Source organism: Numida meleagris, chromosome 2 (genome assembly GCF_002078875.1).
Source record: "Numida meleagris isolate 19003 breed g44 Domestic line chromosome 2, NumMel1.0, whole genome shotgun sequence".
Taxonomy (NCBI): domain Eukaryota; kingdom Metazoa; phylum Chordata; class Aves; order Galliformes; family Numididae; genus Numida; species Numida meleagris.
In genome coordinates, this window is record NC_034410.1 from 36,357,889 (window position 1) to 36,381,824 (window position 23,936).

At 35.4% G+C, this 23,936-nt stretch overlaps 1 long non-coding RNA gene across 1 annotated transcript in view; it reads right to left on the minus strand.

The window, feature by feature from the left end:
- Positions 332 to 23,936, minus strand: part of LOC110394419 — a 47,813-nt gene continuing 24,208 nt past the window's right edge. The window contains exons 2-4 of the long non-coding RNA XR_002435612.1: positions 15,241 to 15,468; positions 14,794 to 14,913; positions 332 to 915 (exon numbers count right to left, since the gene is read on the minus strand). This is a non-coding gene — a long non-coding RNA (uncharacterized LOC110394419). The remainder of the gene's footprint in view (positions 916 to 14,793; positions 14,914 to 15,240; positions 15,469 to 23,936) is intronic.

The window sequence follows — 23,936 nt, forward strand, 5'->3', positions numbered from 1 at the left end:
AAAATGCAAAGATTGCTATTCACACCAGAATGTCACTTATAGAAAATGTATGGAAAAGTTTACAGTGATAATCCATGTAATACAGATTCATTGTATTTGAAAATGAACAGTGAAGCTGCTGACTACAAGGCATGTCTGTTTCAACATGACCTCAGAGAGAGATTAACATCTATTTCCGTCTTCCACAGAGAATGGAGGTCCAACTTAGCAGTCCACAAACCTGCCTTGCAATAGGATTCAGGGAGAAAAAAAATGGGGGGGGGGGGGGGGGGAACAAACAAAACAACAAACACATAAAACACTTCAATCTTGGTTTGGAAGAAGTAGAAAATACAACAATTTATTAAATTCAAGCACAAAAGACAGCCTTCAAAAATCATAATTACTACCTTTCCTAGAACCTTCTTGGCATTTACACTTTGAAGAAAAGGATGTGGAAGAAGGTCACGCACAAGAAGACATTCGTCATCTTAAAGGCTACATTTCTATGATAAAATAATTTCTCTTACAATACAGTGCAAAGCAATGGACTTCAGTTGTCACATTATCCTCAGTTAACATGAATCATACTGGAAACACGCATTCTTGTTTTCCTCCCTTTCAGGTCAATAACCATTCTTCTTTAAACTACTTCACGTAGGTGATTTTCTGCTTTGTGTTTATTTGGGAAAAAAAATAATCCCAAATGCCTGGGAAATGCAAGTGAATTACCACATAGGAAAGATGAGCAAACTTTCGCTTGCTTGCTATTTGGTAAGAAGCAGTCAGGATTGCACTTGTCATTCACTGATATTTGTGCTGATTTTTTCTGGTCTTTATCCTTCTTCTTGAGAGGAAGTGTTTCTCAGGGGAAGCGTGTCACAAAATGTTCTTATGTTCAACTTAAGTTATTCTTTGACAAATGTCACATTCACTCTAGGAAGCAAATTAAAATTTCATGTTTTGACTTCTCATTCTTAATGCAACAGAAATGCTGATGCTGTAACACATTTCACTGTGCTGGACACACTCCTTGAATAAATATACATTTTAAATTGGCAAAGACTTAGTCATTAAGTACTGATTTCATAGTCTGTATATAGAGATTTGCCAAACCATTGGCTACCATACCTTATCAACAGTCAACTCTTAGATTCATTTGATGCCTCATACACATATGCTACCACTTAAACTAAGATTTAACGTATATTATTCAGATAGAAAAAGCTACTGAGATTAAAATGTTTGGCTATCTAAAGAAACCATTTTTCCTTATGCTACGAAATCACATATTGTAATCACATGAGTTTTGCCTACATGACTGCACACTGCAAGTTCATTAGCTTTATATGTAATATTCTTACCTCTCTTATTCATAAAGCTGCAAGAACTCAATTCAGATAGAGGTTGTGTGTAATTCTCTACACCATCTGTAACCCACTTTAATTTAAAAATCACCTATGTATTCCTCCATGATGCTGCCTTTTCATAACAGCTTTAGGAATGTGTCTTTTAACCGTGTGATAACAATTAAAAAATACAACCCAAAGTTACTGCTGTATTACAAGCCAAAGACATTTCTGGCAACTCCTCTGCTGCTGTTTATATGCAACCATCATTAGCTTTAAATACGTCCTTTCTTTAGGAAAAATGGTCAAATTGGACAAGAAAGAGGATTAGATCAATGTCTTCCCTTCGCTTCGCACTTTCCTTCCCATCACGAATGCCCCAACCATATTTAAAGCCTTAACCCAGGAAACATCATCTGGAACCCTTCTGGAAGTTAGATTTGTCAACACGTATTTAAAGGAACTTTTCAAGTCCATCTGTGAGAAACTAATGTCATTCCTGAAATAATTTGATTGACATGCATGGACTGAAAATATAGATTGCAAAAAAGTCTCACAAAATACATTTTTGCCCCTAGCAGACATTATAGACCGCACTATGGACTTATCAGTATTACCAGACTAATTAACTGGCAATCTGTGTTTTTGTGCAGGTGCTTATCAGTATCATAAGAATATTATCACTTAGGACAGTGTGGATATTAACAGCTAGCAGATCTTTAGAGTATATATTTTGGTACCACATATTGATTGAAAAAAACAAAATTAAAAGTAAGAGAAAAACTTTCAAATGTAGTTCAAATTTCTCAGCAATAGAGTTCCCACTAAGTTCCCTTGGATCAATCTTCTGGAGAATGGTAATTATTTTCTACAATTTCTCCAGTTTCTTTTTTCTATCTGATATACTTAGTGATTAATATAAAGTTTTAATCAAGAAATACGTGGATCTATAATAGAGTTAACAGTGGATGCAGTTCAGCCTAGTTCACGGATTTCCTTATGGAGTCATTAATAATCAATGTTGATGGTAATGTATTAATATTAGCAGAGATAAATATTAATTTATACATGGCATGTGATGCATTTCTTTCTTCTTCTTCTAGAAGGATTAATTTCAACTCACAAGAAATACTCAAAGTGCAGTGAATCATTAAGCCATGACTCCTACTATTGACACATGCTAGTGAGACCCAGCTGAGTTCTGACAAATTAAGGTAAGAGCCCAAAACTCTGCTTTCTTACACCATTTTTCCCCACAATTCTTAACTCCATTGGTAACCCCCCATTACACTTTTCATAAATACATACACAGCTATACATACATATGAGCAAGTGAAAACTGTCTTTCTTGGGAAGGTAACACATTTTTGCCTGACCACTTTTGTTATTCATTAAAGTGACTTCACTAATCTCCTGCTGGTGGTATATTAGAATATGAATCAGAAGTTTTACTTCAAAAAACACAGTGCCTGCCCATTAGACACATTTTAAGGATTTAATGTGAAAGCCTGTGCTTTTGCCAGATGTCTTAAAATCATATGCCCACTTTCAGTCAGTATATTATCTCAGAATCAAGCTAATCTTCTACGCTACAGAGGAAAAAAGAAAAAAACACCTTTAAAATGCCACCTATTGTGCAATTGCAATGTTCTGGAACAGTACTACACTAGCTGTGACAGAATAATAAGGCTATTTATATCTTCAGTGCTTGATAACTCATAAAACTAAGTTATATCTTAGTAATTTGGGGGGCATTAAAGCTTTTCAGTATCTGCAGAATAAAAGTATGCTAATGAACTAAACAATTTTTTTGTATATATAAATGAACGTTATCTTTCAAACCAGAACCAAATTCCCCAGCTGAATCTCCGAATATAATTTCCTGAGCTTGTGTGAAGTATTCCTTTATGTATGATTATTATTTTAGTAGCTCTGCTAAGAAAGTAAATCTCCTACATTCATTAAAAACTAATAGTTGCCTCTTAAGCACATTAGCACAAATATATTTATCTCTATCACAAGGAATCAGGCTATGCTTTGCCAATATTCATTACTGGAAAATAGTCTCATTTCTCTCTTTTTTTCTTCAGATGAAGTTTTGTTTACTTAGTTATATTTTTTAAATTAAAGCCAAGAGCAACTGTAAAATGTAAATTGAAGTCCATCTACTACTCATGAATCTACAACAAGCAAAGTTTTTAACTGAATTTTGTACATTTTTTAAAAGCAACAAAAAGGTTATTCTCGTGCAATTACACACAGCTTGTTAACCAAATATTCGTACACAAGATTAATAAATATTATGATCTCAAGCATGTGGACAAATTTCACTTCTGTCTTCTACCTTTTCCAAGCTACCTGGTATTTAGCAGTAGGCTCAAAACAGCAAAATACCTCAATGCTTTAGGAACATGTGAAACAGGCTTAACAGACCTCCATGAAACAGGAAAATAAAGCACAAATAATAAAAGAGAGCTCTTCAAGCCATACAGAGTTCTTAATACCATAATTACCAAACTTGGCCTGAATACACGATCAAATCTATCTAAAAACTTACTGGCACTCAGAAATAAACCTCCAAAGCATACGGACAACAATTTATCCCCCATTACAGAAGACATTTCACTTATGAACAGAGAAAAAATGCATAATGTTGATTAACTGCTAAGGGAGTCTAGATATACGAACAAGAAGCTTGAAGAAAAATAGGTACCTGGATATTGTGCTTGTCAAATAGCACACACATCATGGCTGTGATTGCCTGAGTTGGTCTTTAAACCGCCACATTCCAGATATTTGAAAGAGTTTTATTTAGATATTATCATTTACAAAAACTGGAAGTCAGTTTTATTTTTATTTGCTTGTCTTTTTTTAGATGTCTGTCTGAATGGTTTTTTTCTAAACCAAATTCTGCCATGTTACTCAGATTTGAACCTTGTGAATAAGCCTCCTGTGTGTTAGCTCTCACAATTAAAAGGCATGAGGCGAGGAAGGTAACAGCATCACAAATTGTCCCCTTACGTTAGAAACAGTATTTGTACACATTCATATGAAGCACAATGTGTATACACAACGACAGTAACTCCTAGAACTAATGAAAGTTATGGAGCTGCAACTCACAATTAATGCCAAGTTTGATACCAAGATTATTCAGATCCTGCACAATCTCTATGAAAACCTATGGACACTGAAGAGACCAAAAAATCAAGAGAACTATTGTACAATCAATACTCCTATTGATTTTAGAAGACAGATAGCAGTATTGGACACTTGACAAGGAGGAAGTCAGAAGAATGGGCTAATGAGATAAAATAATAATCTGAGAGAAGTCAGGGCAAGAGAATAGCTGTGTATCTCCCATCAGTAGTGTGAGATAGCTCACAAGTACCAAGAGTTGAGGGCAGGCATCCTGGATAAAGAGAGAGAAAATTCTCACCAAAACGGATCCTTGGAGCAGCCAAGACAAGACAAGCACTTCTCTCACACATTAGCTTAAAGCACCAAATGTGAGAGATAGTATCCAACGAACGGGAGTCTTTCAAATATCCACCTTGGTCCATAGCCATGACTTTCCTCAACAATTCTAAGCAATACAAAGGACATCATTTTAGCTCTGATATATCCCAAGGCTACAGTGATTGTTTTACAGCTTTTTTTTTCCCCTAAATTCTTCAGTCAAGAATGTAAACTTCTGCTTTGCCTGAATTCACAATATTGTTTGGTTTTTAAATCTATAAAATCCACTCAGAACAAAAAATGAATGCTGCTCAACCAACAAATACAAGAAGCACTACCTAGGTCCTTTGCTCACAGAGAAGTGGAATGCTAGGGACAAACTCAAAGGAAAACTGCAAATTAGCTTGGAAGTCTCAGGAATGGCAATATGTTTCCTGCCAAGTGGCAAGAATTAGTTTCAAGGTGGTTTTATCAAAGATCTGACTAAAATCTCTGCTAACAGGCATTGCTCCACCCCGTTTGTTACTTGAAAACTAGATGAAATAGACATGCTGCAAAAACCTTCCAGTAGTACAGATACTTTGCTTTCCTGGCTCAGAAGAGAAGAGAAGAGATATGGAATCTGCTATAGTTCCTTCCAAAATACATTTGTATTTTATTTCTTTTCCCAGTTGACCTCTCTTTATGTCCCCTGTTGCTCTTTTCTGAACTGTATATTCAAGATAACATGCCAGACATGCTGTGCTCTGATTTACCTCTAGCTTTGATGAGGATTCAAGGCATGATGAAAGATACTTGACTTTCACGCTCCTTTTCAGGTTTGCAACTAGTCACCTCACAGAGAAGAAACTACAAAGTCCAGACAGTAGTACTGAAAAGCTCAGGTAAAATTAAATAACTTTCAATATATTCAATTCTTTTTTACTCAATTTCCATCCTCACAAAAGGCTAGAGAACTCTTAAAGCCTTTTACTTACTACTTGGTATTTTCAAGTCTGCTAATTTGGTTAGTATGAGCACTTTTTTGTGTTTGACACATCCAGTCAACTAACATTACAACCATCTTGTTTGAGACCTATTTAGGCTAATCTTAGCAGAGTTTTAAATGTGAATTTCTGTAGCGTTATCTGGAGATAGTATTTTTATAAAATACTGAGTATCCCTCCATCTTAAGATCTCATTAAGTAAACTGAAAGAAGAAATAAGAAATCAATGCCAGATATACATGAATTACATAAATTACTCCCAATATTAACCAGTAGAAAAAAAACTTGTTTTTATTTAGGCTATAAAATAATTATCAGTGTGAATGGTATGGGGCTCTGGCAGTTAACTAGATTCCAAAGGTTGTTTACAGTTCTTTTTTCCCCCCATTTGATTCCTCTTCTTTCCTTATCTTGGCACCTGCCTTTCGACATCAATGTAATTTTCTTAAAGTTAAAAACAGAAACAATAGTCTGCCTATATTTGACACATTATAACTAAACTTTAACTTGTTCTTCTCTATCAAATTATCAGCTATTAGTAGCAGTACCTGTACAAAGAGACCATTAAAATATCAAGGACATTTTAAGGTGCAATGGAAGTCAGTTTAAAGAGAATGAAAAATACTTTACTACTCTCAAATTTATACAGTGTCCCTCAGCTTATTTTAACTGAGAAATACAGGAAGACACTCATCAGTCTAAATGGAAATAGGACAGGACCCCAGGGAAGGTTCTAATTCAACGTTATATTGAACCTGATATGAAATCTTCCATTTCTATAATAAAATATACAAAATATCTGTTCTTAAATAGTATTAAATATTACTATCTATGCTTGTAAAAGTATCTACTGCCACAAAACTTAAGCAAAATCCAGACCATCCATATTTAATGGAACAAATACATCTTTTACCTCTGTTGGAAATATTCAGCATTTCATGGCTTTGTCATTTATTGTCTAACTAATATAGAGCTAGAGTAGATACTCGTGCTGCGGGATTTGCGTAATGGGGAACCATCACTAGAAATCTCATATACTGTTAGGGGAACTCAATGCAAGAGTCAGAGAGGAACTGTCTGAAGCCTCCTCCTGTTTCTACAGTTCTCAGCATTTTGGGAGGGCTCCTTAGGAAACCTAATTCCAAGTAAATCCTTCTAAAAGTCGACTCATAGGATCTTTAAGGCATTTGAAATCTGGATCTCAGCTGATCTGCTCGAGACCCTCACTAAATAAAAACGAATAATATACTGGAAGTTCAGGACTATTTCAACCAGAAGAGAAAATAAACCATTTTAAATTATGAATATTAGCTGTCAACCCTTTTCCTATGAGAAGCAACCAAGAATGGTCTAATCATGTTACATGCTCACTGTATAAATGGCAGTGGTGATAAATGAAAGTCAAAGCACAGACAGCAATGCAATTTATTTAGAGGATTCAATTACCACTTCTGTATAGAACTTGATTCACTACCTTTTCTGACACTGTTTCCTACTGTTGTGGCTCAAAATTTATGGGAAAGAACTTTGACTTTACTCTAAATGGATCCAAACTGGTAGACTTCCTGTCACTTAAAAAGCATGCAGTTTAAGTCAGTGTTTAAGCAACAGACAATTTCAAATAAATAATGCAAAGCACTTGGAGCTACCAGTGTAGCTGGCAGATATAACTTACTGTTTATATATCCTGTCGGACCCGACTTAGAGAATATATTAGATTTCATGTGCAGTACAGACATATAAAGCAAACAAGAAATTACAGTCATACCTCATGAAAGTTATTCTTATGGAACTAAACACAATATTTTGTAATATTCATCGCTTTGGTAGTTACACTGTTTACTTCATTTAACACTGAAGGCAAAAAGAGGCTAGTATTGAATTAGTTAACCTGTACTGATGATTAACTAAGCTGATATCACAGCCTCTTTAACGATTTCTTTCTAAGCCAATCTCAAGATCTCTCTAAATTGAACCAAAGCCTAGGATAAACAGAACATTTATGATAAAACTGCTACAGTAGCATCTTTGAGGTATCTTGGTGATCGGCTAAAATATTTTAGTCACTTTTGAGAAAACACAGACGACTGTATTCGAATAGCACTTCACATGCTATGTGGTCAGAGAGGCAGGTAGTACTATCAATATGGAAACCTCACTCTTGCATGAAAAAACTGTAGGTAAGCATACATTCATACCATCAATAATTCAGTCGTATTATAAAGACTGGAGATTCAAGCTTTTGTATCTAATATCCTAAAATAAGGAGTATTATTGACAATTTAGTCATTTAAAAGTGATAAGTAAAAGATAACAATAGCATCTGAACACAAAAGGGTTTTGCCTGTGGTCAATTTGCACTCATGTCACATTATTTTCTATCCTATTAGATACAACATGCTTTGCCCTTTCTTAACCTATGCGACTGCAGTGTGGAAGGACAAGCAAAACTAAGTAAGCACTGCCTAACCAAATAAAAATAGAATGACAAACTAGACCTGTAAGTAGCATTCAAATTACTCAAGATCAAAAAAGTGCAGTAAAAGGTGGCATAACATCCTGCTAATTGTCTGGCAGACATTATTTTCAATTTTCTCCAGACAATACATAAATTTGGTTGAGTCAACAAAAGTTGTGCATGCAGGTTAAGATTTAAATCTAGATGTCTTGTTCCATAATTCAAAAAAATGGCAAGGAATAACTATTCATTTCCCTACTACCTTGTTTTCTTCCTACATTTCTAATCCTTGCAAGACTCACAACTGTCCCACTGTAAGATAAGAGTTCTTTCACCTTTTAATTAAATTAGGGAGGAATATGTCCACATAATCATGGAAGTATAGGAAGAAGTGCATTTTCTACAGTAACAGATTTCCCAGAGTCTACTGGTGACTGTTGTGGATGTAACAAAAGAGATCAGATCAGTGACTTTATAGGACTGGAACTGCACCACAAGGGCACCATTTCTAGGAGGGGAAGATGTTATAATGGGAGTGAGATTATGTAATGTAAAGTGAGAGGAGTGCAAATTAACGTAAAATCTATACCACAATTTTCCTAAAGGCAGAAAAACTTTCTTTTCACTTTGCTGACATTCATGTCGCAGTTGAAGGAAGTAAGCACTTCTCTAGAAGTGCTGTTTTCTGCAAAGCCTTGGAGTCCTTCTGGCCCTAGTAGCCTCAGTAACATCTTATCACCAAAATGGTCAGACAGATCAGTTCAAAGGCATATTGCCACACAGGGAAACCTCAAAGGAGGTACTACAATTCTGTGTAGAAATCTTTTAAATTCCTTTACTATATGTGGGAGTACTGAAAGGAGAAAATTTCACTTAGATTTGAATTGAGAACACTTGGTACATGTTTTTAAAAGTTTAACTCCTCTTGACAGTGACAGGACATTAATTTCAATATTTCATCCAGTTTCAGGACAAAAGAAAAACATATATATATATATATATATATATATATATATATATATATATAAAAAGTATGTGCAGTCTCCATCCTTGGAGGTTCTGAGGGACTGGATAAAGGCCTAAGTGACCTAACCCGATCTGACAGCTGACCCTGCTTTCAGCCAGAGTTTGGACTAGAGATTTCCTAAGGTCTCTGTCAACTCAAATCATTATATGATCTTTAAAAATGTACAGATGCAAGGGATTTTTTCCACTGCCAGCCAATATCATCACCTTCCATAATATTTATCTTGAAATCAGAAAATAATTACAAATTATTAAGGCAGACATTCCTGGAAATTAAATGAACCATTTTTAAGATGAAAAAGAATCATTAAGGCAACTACAACTGCTCTTTCTACTCTTTATTCTTATCAAGTCTTTCTTCAAATTATTGTAATTGCTGGCTAGAAAATTTGTCCTAGTTCATGCATGCAAGTCAAACCCCAGTCAGAAACTCCTCCATACAGCAGATGAATATTCATCACAAATGTTTTTATGAAGCAACTATTCACAAGTATTTGTTTACCAACGTGAGTTTCAGAGTTTCCCCACCTACTACATTGTGAAATACCTCTGAAACCAGACTTGTTTGTATTGCATTGATCATTAAGACAGTGGCAGGTCCTTCCTTCACAGAGGAGATATTGCAAAATTATTGTTATCCCCTACAGCACAATTGTCCACAACTCTTCTACCAACAATATCCCATGTACAAAATTCCTATTTGTAGCAGATTTGTCCACTTCTAAAGGAGCTGGACTGGACAAGTACCTGTATAGCATGTTTCTGAATTTTTACAGTGTTTTTCTTTCTAACTAAGCTACTCAGGCACTCCATCCCCCAACTCTTTCTAGCTGCCAGGAGACCTTGAGAGCAAAATATCCTGAGATGCAGCCTCCCAAGCAAAATCCAGTTCCTTTCCGCACCCAGGGGATGAAGCCTCACAGCCCACCTGAGAATGCACGCCTATCACTGCACTGAAAAGTGAAAAGAGACAGGTCTAAACCACAGAAAAAAAAAATGAGTAGATGGTTAAAAAAAATCAGACAGAGCCAAGGTACAGTTCCCTCCAGCTCAGGCACAAGGCTGTTGATTTGCTGCTATGTCAACGTTGAAAACAGGAGGTCAGGAAGCTCTATAAAGTGGGACCTTTGTTGAGGCCCTGATAAGATGCATGTAGTGATGCTGCTATTCAAGATTTGTTTTGTTGTTTTTATTTTTGATTTTGAGTAAGAAAGAAAGGGGGGACAAGTGCAACAGATATAACATCAGTGATGTTCCTCAACGCCCATTAAATCTGTTTCAATTCCTTATGGAGTTTGGTTTAATAATTAGATAATTAGGCAGCAGATGAAATGCTATGGGACTTCACATCACCTTACCCAAAAGCAAAGATGAAAGCTTTTGTGAACAAAATTTTAGCCTAGTGAGGCAGGAAAAAAAAACTAATGTCACATTGGTTCGTCATAGATGAAATGTGTAATATAATGACAGCAAGATAGGAGATAACACATTTGTGCCATAAGATAAGATTCTACCTTATGTAAGTCATTTGTACACGTACATTGTTCCCAGCCATACCTCTCCATACATTATTGTTTTATTCACATGGTAAAAATGTGACTTTCAGCTTTCAACTAAGACTAAAATGTAAATCTTGATATAAGCTATAATTAAAATGAGAAAAATATGTGCTAATGACAGCTGTCAGTGAAGGGCAGTGATTCAGAGAAAAAAACAATCAACTGAAAAATTAACTAGCTGTTAAGAGGAAATAACTTATCACCACTGGTAAATTCAAAGTAGCAGATGAAGTTTCCTTTGGAACGAAAGTAAGAACAAGTACCACATTTTCCTACACCACTGATTGAAACCAATGCTTCTAGCTTGGATACTTGCTTCCTTACTATCACATTCAATGCAAGTTCTTCAACTCTTACTTGATTCAGATTGATAAACTGAAGGAGTCTTATGATTTTAACTACAGAAATAGTAAAACTATTTAAAAAAGGACAACTTCAGACTTACTTCTGAAAGTAGTTTGTATTCATACTATAAATTGCAACAATCTGACCGTTAGAAAGAGAAATGATTAGTGGATATTAGGAACCTCACAAATTATCATCATATATAGCTTCTTGAAGCACAAACCAAAACATGATTTCTGTATTAGGAAAAACTGAGTTTTGAAAGTAAGGATCTAGTCTCAGTACTGAATTATGGCTTGAACTCTGATAGTTTTTGTCTTACACAAAGAAGAGGAAAATACACTTATAGATTTTATGACTATCTAGTAACTTTAATTCAGAGTTATTTTCCAATATGTATGGAGGGGAAAGCCATTACTGCAAAACCATAATTTTCTGAAGGACAATTCTCATTTCATAATGAGTGTCACTTAAGATACAAGTAATTCCTACCCAAATAGGAATCTCTTGTCTATGCAAAAATGAGAATTGCTCTCTCTTTCTCTGCTAGGCAAGTTAGTGAGGATCTCTAACCACAGAAGGAATCAATGTGGTCTTCTATTACACGTGAAACAAGCTTATGTACAGGTCAGAACAATGGAGAAATGATACAGGAACCGTCAAGGGTGGGAAGCTTAAAAACATGCAATTGAAAACTACAATACCAATATAGTGAGGCAAAAAAAGACAATTTTGCATCTCCTTTTTTCCTTATTTTTTTTTTCTGTGGGAGAAATATATTTGTCCTTAATAAAAAAAATGTGCAAAAGTAAAAAAAAAAAAAAAAAGCCTCCACAATTTTAACAGAGGAAATTTCTGTCTCTAGATAGTACCAATACTCACATTACCAGAACTGTCTGTAGGTATAGTAGAAAGTGAACCACTTGAAGGGAATTTCCTCCTCCAGGATATTCTCTTTCAATGAGGTTATCTCTTCTTGGAACAGTAAGACAATTCATAGTTTACGAGTGGTATTATGTTTGTTTTGGCTTTGTTTTTTAAATTCATAATGCTCTTGGCTCAGCATATGCTGGTAGATCAAACAAATTTCTGTTTATACCTAAGACTGATCAGGTGGTTTTGCCCCTTTTCATAATACTGGAATTGGCAAGTAATGCTAGCATCATGACTTTCAGATTTAATTATTGCAACTAATTTAGGAACACAGCCACACAGTCTGAAAGCATTCCAACTGGTACAGGAGACTGTCTGCTTAGCAACAGGGATACAATGAACTGGATCATCTGGGTGCTTCTCTTGCTGCACTTTCTGTCTACTGAGTTAAGAATCCAGTCTGCTTACTCCCTAGAGACTCCCTAGAGATTAAAACAGCCACAGGATTTAGTACCCATACAAATCTTCCTCATAAGACATAACAGTTAAGAACTACTGCCACCAAAAGCTAGTATTGCTTGATTTGGATTTCACTATGCATTTTATGTATACAAGAGATGGTCAACTATAAATCAGAAAACAAACAAACAAAACCTATGCAAAAGTTCATAATTATGAACTGCTTCTGCTACAGCACAGGAAGAAAATACAACCTTTTTATTATGAAGCTCTCATCACTGAAGTGGGCACTGACACACAGCCTTATATTGATGCGGTCATGTTATCAGATACGTACACAAAAGTGACATCAGTCCAATAATAAAATATATGACATACCACTCTCATATAATGTATTCTTTTGTTTTCCACAGATAATAATTTGACTGCATTTATGCCACGTCACATTCACTTAATTTACAGATACCTATTTCACAGACTTTCTGGGCAGCCATGCAGTACTGTAACCAGGTATAAAACTTCTTAGTATCAGTCAGAGTCTGATTATAAGCAAGGTGTGAAATTGGCATAATCAGTCATGAAATCCCTACTTCACTTTCATCCATTCCTCCCCCAAAAGCTCTCTGCAAGCCAATTAAAAGTAATTAGCTCATCAAAGGAAGATGAGGGGTTTTTCTGATTCTCCACGTATTTAATTGAGGTTTGTAATGTCTGTCTCCTGTTTGAATATGTTAGCAATCCACTTCTACATTTCCAAGGGAAATAGTAAAAAAAAAAAAAATAAATAAGAAATCATCAAATATTGTTCATCATCATTTAGAAGAGAAGTGCTTTTGTGTCTTTGCATATATGTAAAGCATTATGCACAATCAATAAAACAGTATACACCTTCATTTGATATATGATACTTTTCAAGCTTGAATATGAAAATCTTCTCTATTCAGTAAGAAATATGATCATAAGGCAGTAATTTAAAAAGACTCACTTAAATGTAGATCTATGATTTTTTTTTTTTATTCACCTAACATTAAAGTCCTAAATAACAAAGCTACAATGAAGTAAAGGAGTGTCAAAACAGACATCACAGAGAAAGTAGTAAGTAAATCCTAACATTACCATAAAAGCCAGTTCTTTCTAATTTGCTAGTCATTTTCCCAGCCTACTCCTCAGAAAACTCCCTATGCTGCCATTGCAAAGGTTTTAAAAGCTTGCATGTTCTTTTTCTTGATGTATTTCCCTATTTTTAGCTTTCAGTTCCTGGCCAACTTTAGCTGTCAACTTGACAAGAAGCAATAACTCCTTATAAAATTTGGAAACGAATTTATAATAGTGACTGCAGTTTTAGAATAGGGACTACTTAGGACAAGGCACTAATTAAGAAAGAAAATTATCCATTCTCGGCTCTTTGTGATATCCCCAACCACTGCCAGTCCCCATATAAAACTCTTCGTCCAGAAGTGTTTTGAGTCTGTTCTAGCCTCAGCATAATTTTATCTAACAGGACCATAAAATGCTTTCACAGATCAGTATATTTTCTAATCTTACCTTCATTGTTTCTTTTGAACAACTGGAAAAACATGCAGCTGATGCTAATCCAGGAAGAATGACTGTGCATCTTACAGGATTATTCATAGCACCATATAAAAAACGTACCCACAACAACTTATTTATTTCTGTGGAGGACCAGAAAGGGTGCCCAAGGACCTCAGAATAACATCAGACTCTCCTTCCTAAGCCATTCCTGTTCTTCAACTGAACAGCGTCTATCAAAATCCTAAGCAGTTAACATTTGCTCCTAAATCATTTTATTGTTGCTCCTAGTGTTGGGCTTGTCTAAAATGCTTCTTAAAAGGCAGTTTTCAAGTACTTTAAAGGCATGTTTATGAGCATTACATAAAATTCCAGGACTGTCACATTCTTGTTAAAATTTCAGGTCGAGGTATCTGTTCAGCTTTAACTCAACATCTTTCTGAACAACATCAAGAACATAACTAAGTGCCAAACCAACTAGAGCTGCTTGAAGCTGATAAGAGAAAGATATAATATTCATATAAAAATCAAGCTGGAAATCAATAGGGGAGCTTGTATTTCAACTGAAAGTCTTTTTTTTTTTTTTAATAACTCAGCTGTTAATACTGGGGGAGCATGGAAACTTACTACAATGTGCTTAGTTGGGATAAGCTCTGAGACTCTTTTTTTGCATGCCTTCACCATCTTCACCTGGCTTGCACTCAAGAGTGGATATTATAACTAATTATTTGCCATGGATATGGGGCCAAGTTCTCCCTCACACACGTGGTTACCTTGTTCTAGCTAAAGGCAGCAGCTTTCACATCATTGACTTTGGCAGCAGCAACGTAGAAATTCCTCAGGCACGAAACAATGTCAGAACCCCTTCTCTCAGCACCATCCTGCAACAGGACCTAGCAGATAATGAATCACTTATATTTTTCTTCTGCACAACAAATACTAAACAACAGGAATGTACTAGACAGCCAGTGCAGTTTAAGGCAGTCCTGAGCATGCTCTGGACTATATGATAAGTCAAGGCAGGAAAAATTAGCATCTTGAACACGTTCTTTCCCTACCTCCTTTCCAACTCGTAGATATAGGACATAATTATGAATAAAATTAATTAAATATTTTTATTTCCATTACACTATTCAGTAATGAATCCTATTATTTCACCAGCTCTTCAGAAGTCACCACCTTGAAATTAGTGCATATTGCAAATAATGTGAAATTCTTACCTCAGGGTTTCAGTGAAATAGAAAGGAGCTTATATAAGCATGTCTGATGCTTTGGGCAGTTTAAACATTTGGCTCAAGGACGCTCACATCTTCAAAGAGCTTCATAGCACCACTATGTTTGCAGTTTTTAAACAGACTTGCCCAGGTTGTCTCGTAACGTAAAACAAGTATTGACTCTCTTTTTGCAACAACACAGGTGGCTAGCAAATTCTATATGTGAATGCAAAACTGTAAGAAAGTAATTGCAATAAAATTACAATTATGCAAGTTCAAAACATTTATTAATACATCTATAGTTTCCAACAGAGGAACAATTTTATATTTATATATAAATTTTATATTTATATATATATATAGTGCAAACTTCTAGTATTCATATATAAGTCTTCATGGAAAGAAATTCATAGACTTTTAGGAATTCAAGTTAAATGTTACATCAAATCTACTCATGCCACTTTGTGGTACTTACTACATAAGCCCTTTCAATTTATTACTTTTACTTTTGATATAATTGAGTCTTACTTTGGCACACATTAATAAACTATTTTAAGAAGAATGCCACTTTAATTTTTATGTCTCTAAGTTAAACAAGATACAGGAACACACACATCATACGTGTCATATGAGAATATGGGAAGAGAATCAGTCCCTCATAAGCAGTTACAATGGTTTCAGTTCATATAATCAAAAAGTCTGTTGTAGATCCACCTCTATGCATGGATGATCTTAAATAACATAACAGGTACTCAGAATAAAATCTTCAATCATTTCTAAAATAGAATTAAATGAGAAAAAAAGACACGGTATCATAAAATTTCCAACTCTATCCCTGCATTCTGTACATTGAGATTTCCAGTGGGTAGTTTGTTTCAATTTACTTCCGCAACAAGCCTCCTCTAGAGATCTACTCAAGCATTGCTGTATAAAGATGAATTTTCTGGCCCAAGGAGATCAGCTTGCTCAGTCGATAACAATAACCCAGAAGGGAACCAAAAGACTCAACGTATGAAGCCAAATTCACTAACAGCATCGCTACAGAAAGCTTTGTATCCACAAATAGTTTCCTTCCAAATAACATGCTTCAAAAAATGCAAATGAAGCAAATAATACCTTACATATTATATAAATCAGATTATCTCACTATGTTGCACAGAGTTACAACAGAAATCACAGGACTCATCAGTGCCCCTATGGGACATTGTTACATTTATTGAAAGTTGATTTATGTCTGTAGATTGAATAGAGCTACATCAAATCTAGAGTGAACTTGTCATTTTATAGTGCAAGTATTAATTATTTAAATACCAAACAATGCATGACACAAAAAAAATGCAATTATAGCCAAGCATTCACTGTATGTGCCACATCTCAATCATTGAATTCTCATCTCACAGTGAAATAGGACATTTGTGATAAAAGGTGACTAGTTAAATCCCAGCTTTTCTATTACATTGGGCCTAAACCATGTTGTGGGAAACTTATCTACCCTCCTAATTAAGCCTCAAGATGTCTACATGTAAAATAATTTCTTAAAACTATACAACTGTCAAACAAATTTAAGTAGCTGTTAACATTAAATGGACTTAAAGAACAGTCATCTTAGGAATAACAATAAGTAGGCCAACTAATAGAGCTATCCTTTCTTTCTCAGCAGTATTTAAAGATAGCATACAAGTCAAGGTAGTGGATAAAACACATAGGAAAAGGGTTTCTCATTCTAGACCTCAAGGGTTCAAGGTTACTTTAAAAAGTTTCTAGATGCTTACAGCAAGTAGCTGCAACTGTTTGGAGGCAGATGAGATGACACATGCAAGGAGGATTAAACACTGCCTTTTTTTATTTTATTTTTATGTATTGGAAATGAATTGACTGAGAATTGAAGTGATTATAGGTTATCGCTGAGGCATATCCATACTGATGATACAGGAAGTTTGAGATACTTGCCTAATGGCACCTGTGAAATATGCACTGAACTCAGAAATATATAGAGTCATTATACTCTTAAGAGTGTTTTCATACTATATTATTTATAGAATTAGAAATTTTATATTAAGGGAGAAGTAAAATCTGTTCCACTGCACAATTTATGTCACAGAGCCATATCTGATGCTTTATCACTTTCTCACAATATATGCTACCTGCTTGTTCTTAATACTTCCATAAGCCTAATAAGGAAAACACATTAGCAACATCATTAATGGCATTGCTTCCTTTCAATTTTCAGTTTTCATGTGTTCACACAATATAAGTGGTTGAGCTACAAAACAGTATGGAAATGCATGCACCTGAAGGTAATCCCTCTATCTTGTTTCTGTAAGCCTCTCTGTTTTCTGAAGAAAATGATAAAAAATAAACCTAAAACTTAGTCTGTGTTGCTTTATACAGTACTTATTCCTTTATCAATAATCCTATTACAATATCACACTGTTTCTGCTAGTTGTTATTACTATTATAAACATAGGGAAGGATTGTAACCTGAACAGTACATTTCGGGGCTGTTTCTTAACTGTTGGCAAGTGTATGCTCAAAAGCATTCATGATTCTGGACCACTAAGATCAAACCCATGCCTGCAGCATCTCCCTGAGGCAAGCACTTGGATTTCCCTCACGGGAATGAGAGCACATAAAGGAGACATTAGTGGGTGTCCATATTACAGCCATAAGGAGTCAGAAGATAGATAACACCTACTGTGGGACACGAGCTGGAAACACTTCTAGATCTTCCTGATATAGTTGCCTTCACATAAGAGCATGTGTGCACAGTAAGAATTATTAATTTGGAGTTTCACAGTGTCTTTAGTGTATTGCCAAGGCAGATCACAGAATCAAAGAATCAGCTAGGTTGGAAAAGACCTACAAGATCACCTAGTCCAACCATCCACCTACCACCAACAACCCCACTAAACCATGTCTCCCAATGCTATATCTAAACGTTTCTTGAACATCTCCAGGGACGGTGACTCAACCACCTCCCTGGGCAGCCCGTTCCAGCGCCTGACCACTCTTTCAGAAAAGTAGTATTTCCTAACATCCAGCCTAAATCTCCCCTGGCGCAACTTGAAGCCATTCCCCCTCGTCCTGTCACTAGTTACAAGACAGAAGAGGCTGACCCCCAGCTCACTACAACCTCCCTTCAGATAGTTATAGAGAGCGATGAGGTCTCCCCTGAGCCTCCTCTTCTCCAGACTGAACAATCCCAGCTCCCTCAGCCGCTCCTCATAAGGCCTGTGCTCCAGACCCCTCACCAGCTTCGTCGCCCTCCTCTGAACACGCTCCAGGGCCTCAATCTCTTTCTTGCAGTGAGGGGCCCAAAACTGGACACAGTACTCGAGGTGGGGCCTCACTAGGGCTGAGCACAGAGGGAGAACGACTTCCCTACTCCTACTGGCAACACTATTTCTGATACAAGCCAGGATGCCATTGGCCTTCTTGGCCACCTGGGCACACTGCTGGCTCATGCTCAGCTGAGCATCAACCAATACCCCCAGGTCCGTTTCCTCTACACAGTCTCCCAGCCACTCTGCCCCAAGCCTGTAGCATTGCCTGGGGTTGCTGTGGCCAAAGTGCAGGACCCGGCACTTGGTCTTGTTGAACCTCATCCTGTTGGCTTCAGCCCAGAGATCCAGCCTGTCCAGATCTCTCTGTAGGGCCTCTCTACCCCCAGGCAGATCGACACTGTCTGCCAGCTTGGTGTCATCTGCAAACTTACTGAGGGTGCTCTCAATGCCCTCATCCAGGTCATCAATGAAGATATTGAAAAGGACAGGCCCCTGTCCTTTAAGATAAGGATATATAAATAAGATAAACCTTATTATCCTTGTATAGAACTGTGAAAGCTGAGACAGGGTAATGATGTTATTAATTTAAACTGTGGTTGCAGACTCAAAAATGAAACCTTTGCCCTTTCACCATATTGTGTATGAATTGGCCTAGCAGGAGATTAGAACACTGCTTCAAATAAAACTAGGAATTTTGTACATATTTTGTCCTAAAATATAGTACATAAGTATAGCTATAGCTATTTTTTCAAGTACTTTTCCAAATTACTTTCCCCCCCAACATTTTGACTTGCTGATGGCATACATATATACACACACACACTTATACAGATATGGATTAGCTAAACTGAAAAGCATTGGAAATTTCATACAAAAAATCCTCCTCTCCTCCATTTTTTTCCATGGAATTTAAAACTAAATTTATTCAAAGGAAGGTAAGAGTAAACAGTAACTATCATCCAGATAATTCTTACTGAGCTGGAAACTTAGAAATCTTTTTGATTAGCCACTTACTAATTATGCAGCAGGCACAGGCAATCACATCTAATTGTGTGTGTTTGTATGTAATTATGTTGTTTTATATACATATATGCATGTGAACATACTTTTTTTTTTTAAATCTAGAAGCCTGTGAAATATAACAAGACAACTCTTGTTTTGTCTAAAAAATATTGCTTCCATCCATTAATCTTTATAATGTACCAAGTGCAAAAGCCATATACGCTTTCAAGAAATTTTCTTGTAAACATGCTGGAAATTTGTACAGCGATCACTTTCTCTCATAAAATCAGCCACTGGTTAAATGACAAGCCCATATCAGTAGAGCATATTATCTATTCAAATGCTAAAATGACCTTCAGGTCAGTTATATTTATCTGCTGTTACACCACTTACACACAATTCATTACTTGTTCTCATTTTCTCATTTGAATTTCACCCACTCCTGTAAAATTCTTTATTTATTGACATACCAATAAAATCATTAATAGTCAGTATTCATTTGAGTTCCTAGCTTTTTTTCTCCTGCTCCACTTTTCTTATCAGTTTAGTAAAAATCTGGCACACATTGTGCTATGGCATCTATTTAATCAAACAACAGGAATGTAGTTTTCAGATTTTATGAAGGTATTGCCTCTCCTCTGCCACCCACCTCCCTCCTCAAAAGAATTTTCTGTCATTCCAGGCTTCTGCTCTCAGGATTCAAAGAGTAATGGATTGCCTGCTGATACAAGCATGTTTGTATAGTTTCAATGGAAAAAAAGAAAACATTTAAGTCGACGTGAAATGTTATAAGGGTTTTTTGCTTTTCTTAAATATCTAATAAAATACATAACATCAGAATATCATGCTTTTCATATATTCTTCAGCGTAAATCCAAGAAATATGATTACTTTCCCAGCCAAGAAGAACCATAGATTATTAGTCAGATATTTTCTTAACATTCCTCTGATTGCTATCTAAAATGAGCTAACACTTGCAAATTTTAACACAAGGATATAAATAATTATTCAAATGCCTGTGGAATTGCTTGACAGAACACCCATAAAAACTGACAGTCCAACTGGTAATTTCAGAGGAAGACAAAGTGGCGTACCCCTGTGAAAGCAACGCTCTTTTCCTCTACCAGGAAGACCAAACTTCCAGTCAGGGCTAAGGTTAACTACCTCATCGGCACATCGATCTCTGGCACATATTTCCAATATTAAGTATATAGAATAAATTATAACCTCTAGTATTTCAAGTCATAGTAGATTATTATTTCATTCACTGTTCACAACAAAAATCACATTTATTTATGTAATCATGCTTGAAAAAAAAATGTATTTAGCCTGAAATAACCATGAAACTGACTGTTTCAAGTCTGGAAAGTTTTAATGAATAACTTTCTAATGGGAGTTACTGTTAAGTAAGATATGATCCTGTAATAAAAATTATCTTTAAGCGTATCAAATATCCTCTAATCTTGCTTTATACCCATAGTATATAATCATCTCTAATCCAGTAAGTTTACTCATGTGTAATAAGTATGTTGATCTGAACAATTAAACACAATACACATCCAGGGTTTTGTTAACTTTGGAGAAAATTTATTTCTAGGTATTAGCTTTCTTTGACTGGAAAAGTTTCTAGCTGCTGTCTGTAATGAAAAAAATGTACAAAGATTTAAGCTATGCTTGACAGATATACTCAACACAAAAATAGTACGTCTTGGGTAATGGACAATAATGAGCATAATTGTTCTGATGTGTCATGAACTCAGACATAAAAGCTCCAAATACACCATACCTAATACTAGCACTCTTTTTTTTATTATTATTTTTAAAATGGCTCTTTCGTCTTGAAAACACACTGCCTAAAGGACAGAGCCCTTACTAAGAAAATGTACATTTGTGCAGTTTTGGCATCCCTTGTAATAAAATGAACAAAGGTGCATGTGACATACCAGGGTCTTATGTCTATCTCTAACTACCTTTTAATGCACATATATCCATTAAAATGTTAGGTGAACGACCCAAACCACAGAACATCAGACTCCTATCAATTTACTGAGCAGAAAAAACTCTTACCAGAGATTTCACATTCGGAAGACTTTTCTTCTTCTCCAAGATGCAAACTCTTGGCTAATTCTTCCATATCAGACAAATGCTAGTAGTTAAAGCACACAAATGTCTAGGACTGAGCTCTACTGGGTGACAATCCTGGCTTAACTACAAATTTAGCAGATTTATGCCTCAGTTTTATCATCTCTAACATGGTTGCATAGCAGTGCATTTGTTATCTCTCTCATAGTAGTGTGGTAGGATTAATTAGTGTTTTTAAATCACTCTAATGCTTAAAATCCCTACCGAGTGCAAATGACAACTGCAAGCACAAATTATCATGCGCTGATTTAACTGTTCACTTGAAAATAGTTCAACTTCAGTAGACTGTCTGGTGTGGGTTGTTTTTTTTTTTTAAATCTTCCATAAAGTATATTCCAATAAATCTGTAGAAGTCTGTAGATATAATGTATTATGATTGTAAATAAAGGAAAAGAAAATGAGATAGGATTGTTTACAATACATCTTATCTAGCGTAAGTAGTTCATTGTCAACTCTATATGATGTATTTGATGCTGAGGACAATTACAATAAAACTCCTCAAAATAACAATGACCACACTCAACTTAGCCTCCAAAAAAAACAAGGAAAACCCAAGTTTTATTTTAAAAATAAATGAAAACTAAAATCAGAAATTTAGCACATTTTACATTTGAAAGGAGTAATGCGCATAGATGTATTTCACTCAACACTTCAATATGATTTAGCATGGTCTAACTACAAAAGGGCTCTAATGTTTCTAGTTCCGTGTGTAGTCAAACATGTCTCTGATCCATGACATTAAGAATCTCCAAAATTCTGAAGATTTCACAACCTTGACATTAATTCATAATATGACACAAGTTAAAGCCATGTCAGATGCCGACAGCAAGCTTTCCTAAATGAAACATGAGCTGCTGCAGTTTGTATCTGCTTGAAAGACATAAAAACATTCCTCAAGAGAAAGCATTATCAAAAGTAAAGATAATCCTTTGGAAATGCTGAAGAAAATCAAAGTGAGTCAGTTGCCCAGAATATATATTTTTTTTTTTACATAAATTATTTCTGCAAAGGTTGCTATCTATACTGTCTGTATACACAAAAGTTTTCCAAAGTTTTGTTAAAATGTGTTAGCATTTCACACATTTGCACATTTAAGTGACTAAAAGAAGACACAGTCTGCAAGATACACATCTTTTGATCTCTTATTCTTAAGTAAATGTGATATACTATTGTAAATATTGCAAAACCCCTCCCTCCTTTAAGAAATAAAAAGTAAGCAAACATTAATACATACTAAGGAGATACTCAGATCTAAGCCTCTACAAAGAGTCCAAACCTCCAAATAGAATACAGATTTGGTAAACATCAAGTTGTGCCTCTTGCAAGTACAGTTTTCTCCCTTCTTGGGCCATACTGGGGCTTCTGTGATGGGGAATAAAATGGAGCAAAAATACAAATCTTACTAGGAAATATTTTTTTATTGAATGGGATATACAGAACATCAGAGCCCAAATCTAGATTACCGATGAGTTTACCAATATGTTTGATAAGCTGCAATGTAAACAGACTAGCAATTCTAACAGTTCAGTCTTATAAGTTTATATACTTACAGTAGTAGTGATGTAAAACTACTCCCATTTTACCTGAGACAAAATAACTAGACTGTATATCAATTCTTTAGATGCTTTCAAATTTATTGTATTTTCATCTTAATAATTTACTCTATTTCCACCAAATCTGTCTCTTTTAACTACAGTTTATAATGAACAAATCCTTCATCAACTTCTGAATATCTCATTTCTTACTCTCTCTTATTTATTAATATCTTTTTTCTAATAAAATGGGGATGCTCAAAGTAGCATCAAGCTAATCCAAGTATGAACGCAATACAGGTACAATGCAGTAAGACAAAGCATAGAGTTTCTTTACTATGTGGCTCTTACATGTTAATTTTTTTTTTCATCTAAACACGTAAGGAAACAGCGCTTAGGGATTCACATTTTATGTATAATTTTTGAGTTTTCAACGAAACTTATTCTAGAAGTATGTGCTCGCAACACTGAACACATTCTTTCCCATCTACATCATTACCTTTAGACCTTTCTGTTTTAGCAAATATTTTTTCAAGACATCCTTCTAGGGAATAGGTTATTCTAATGATTTTCCTCTTGCATTTCTTCAAGCAGTTTTCACGACACTCCAGTGTTCGATCGTAAAAATAAAATTGATGGAGTCTTCATATGGCAGATCTGCCATGATCTTATGTTTAAATCAGTATGAATAATACAGGACTATGTAATACAAATTTAACACTGCAACATCTCTTTCCTATTTT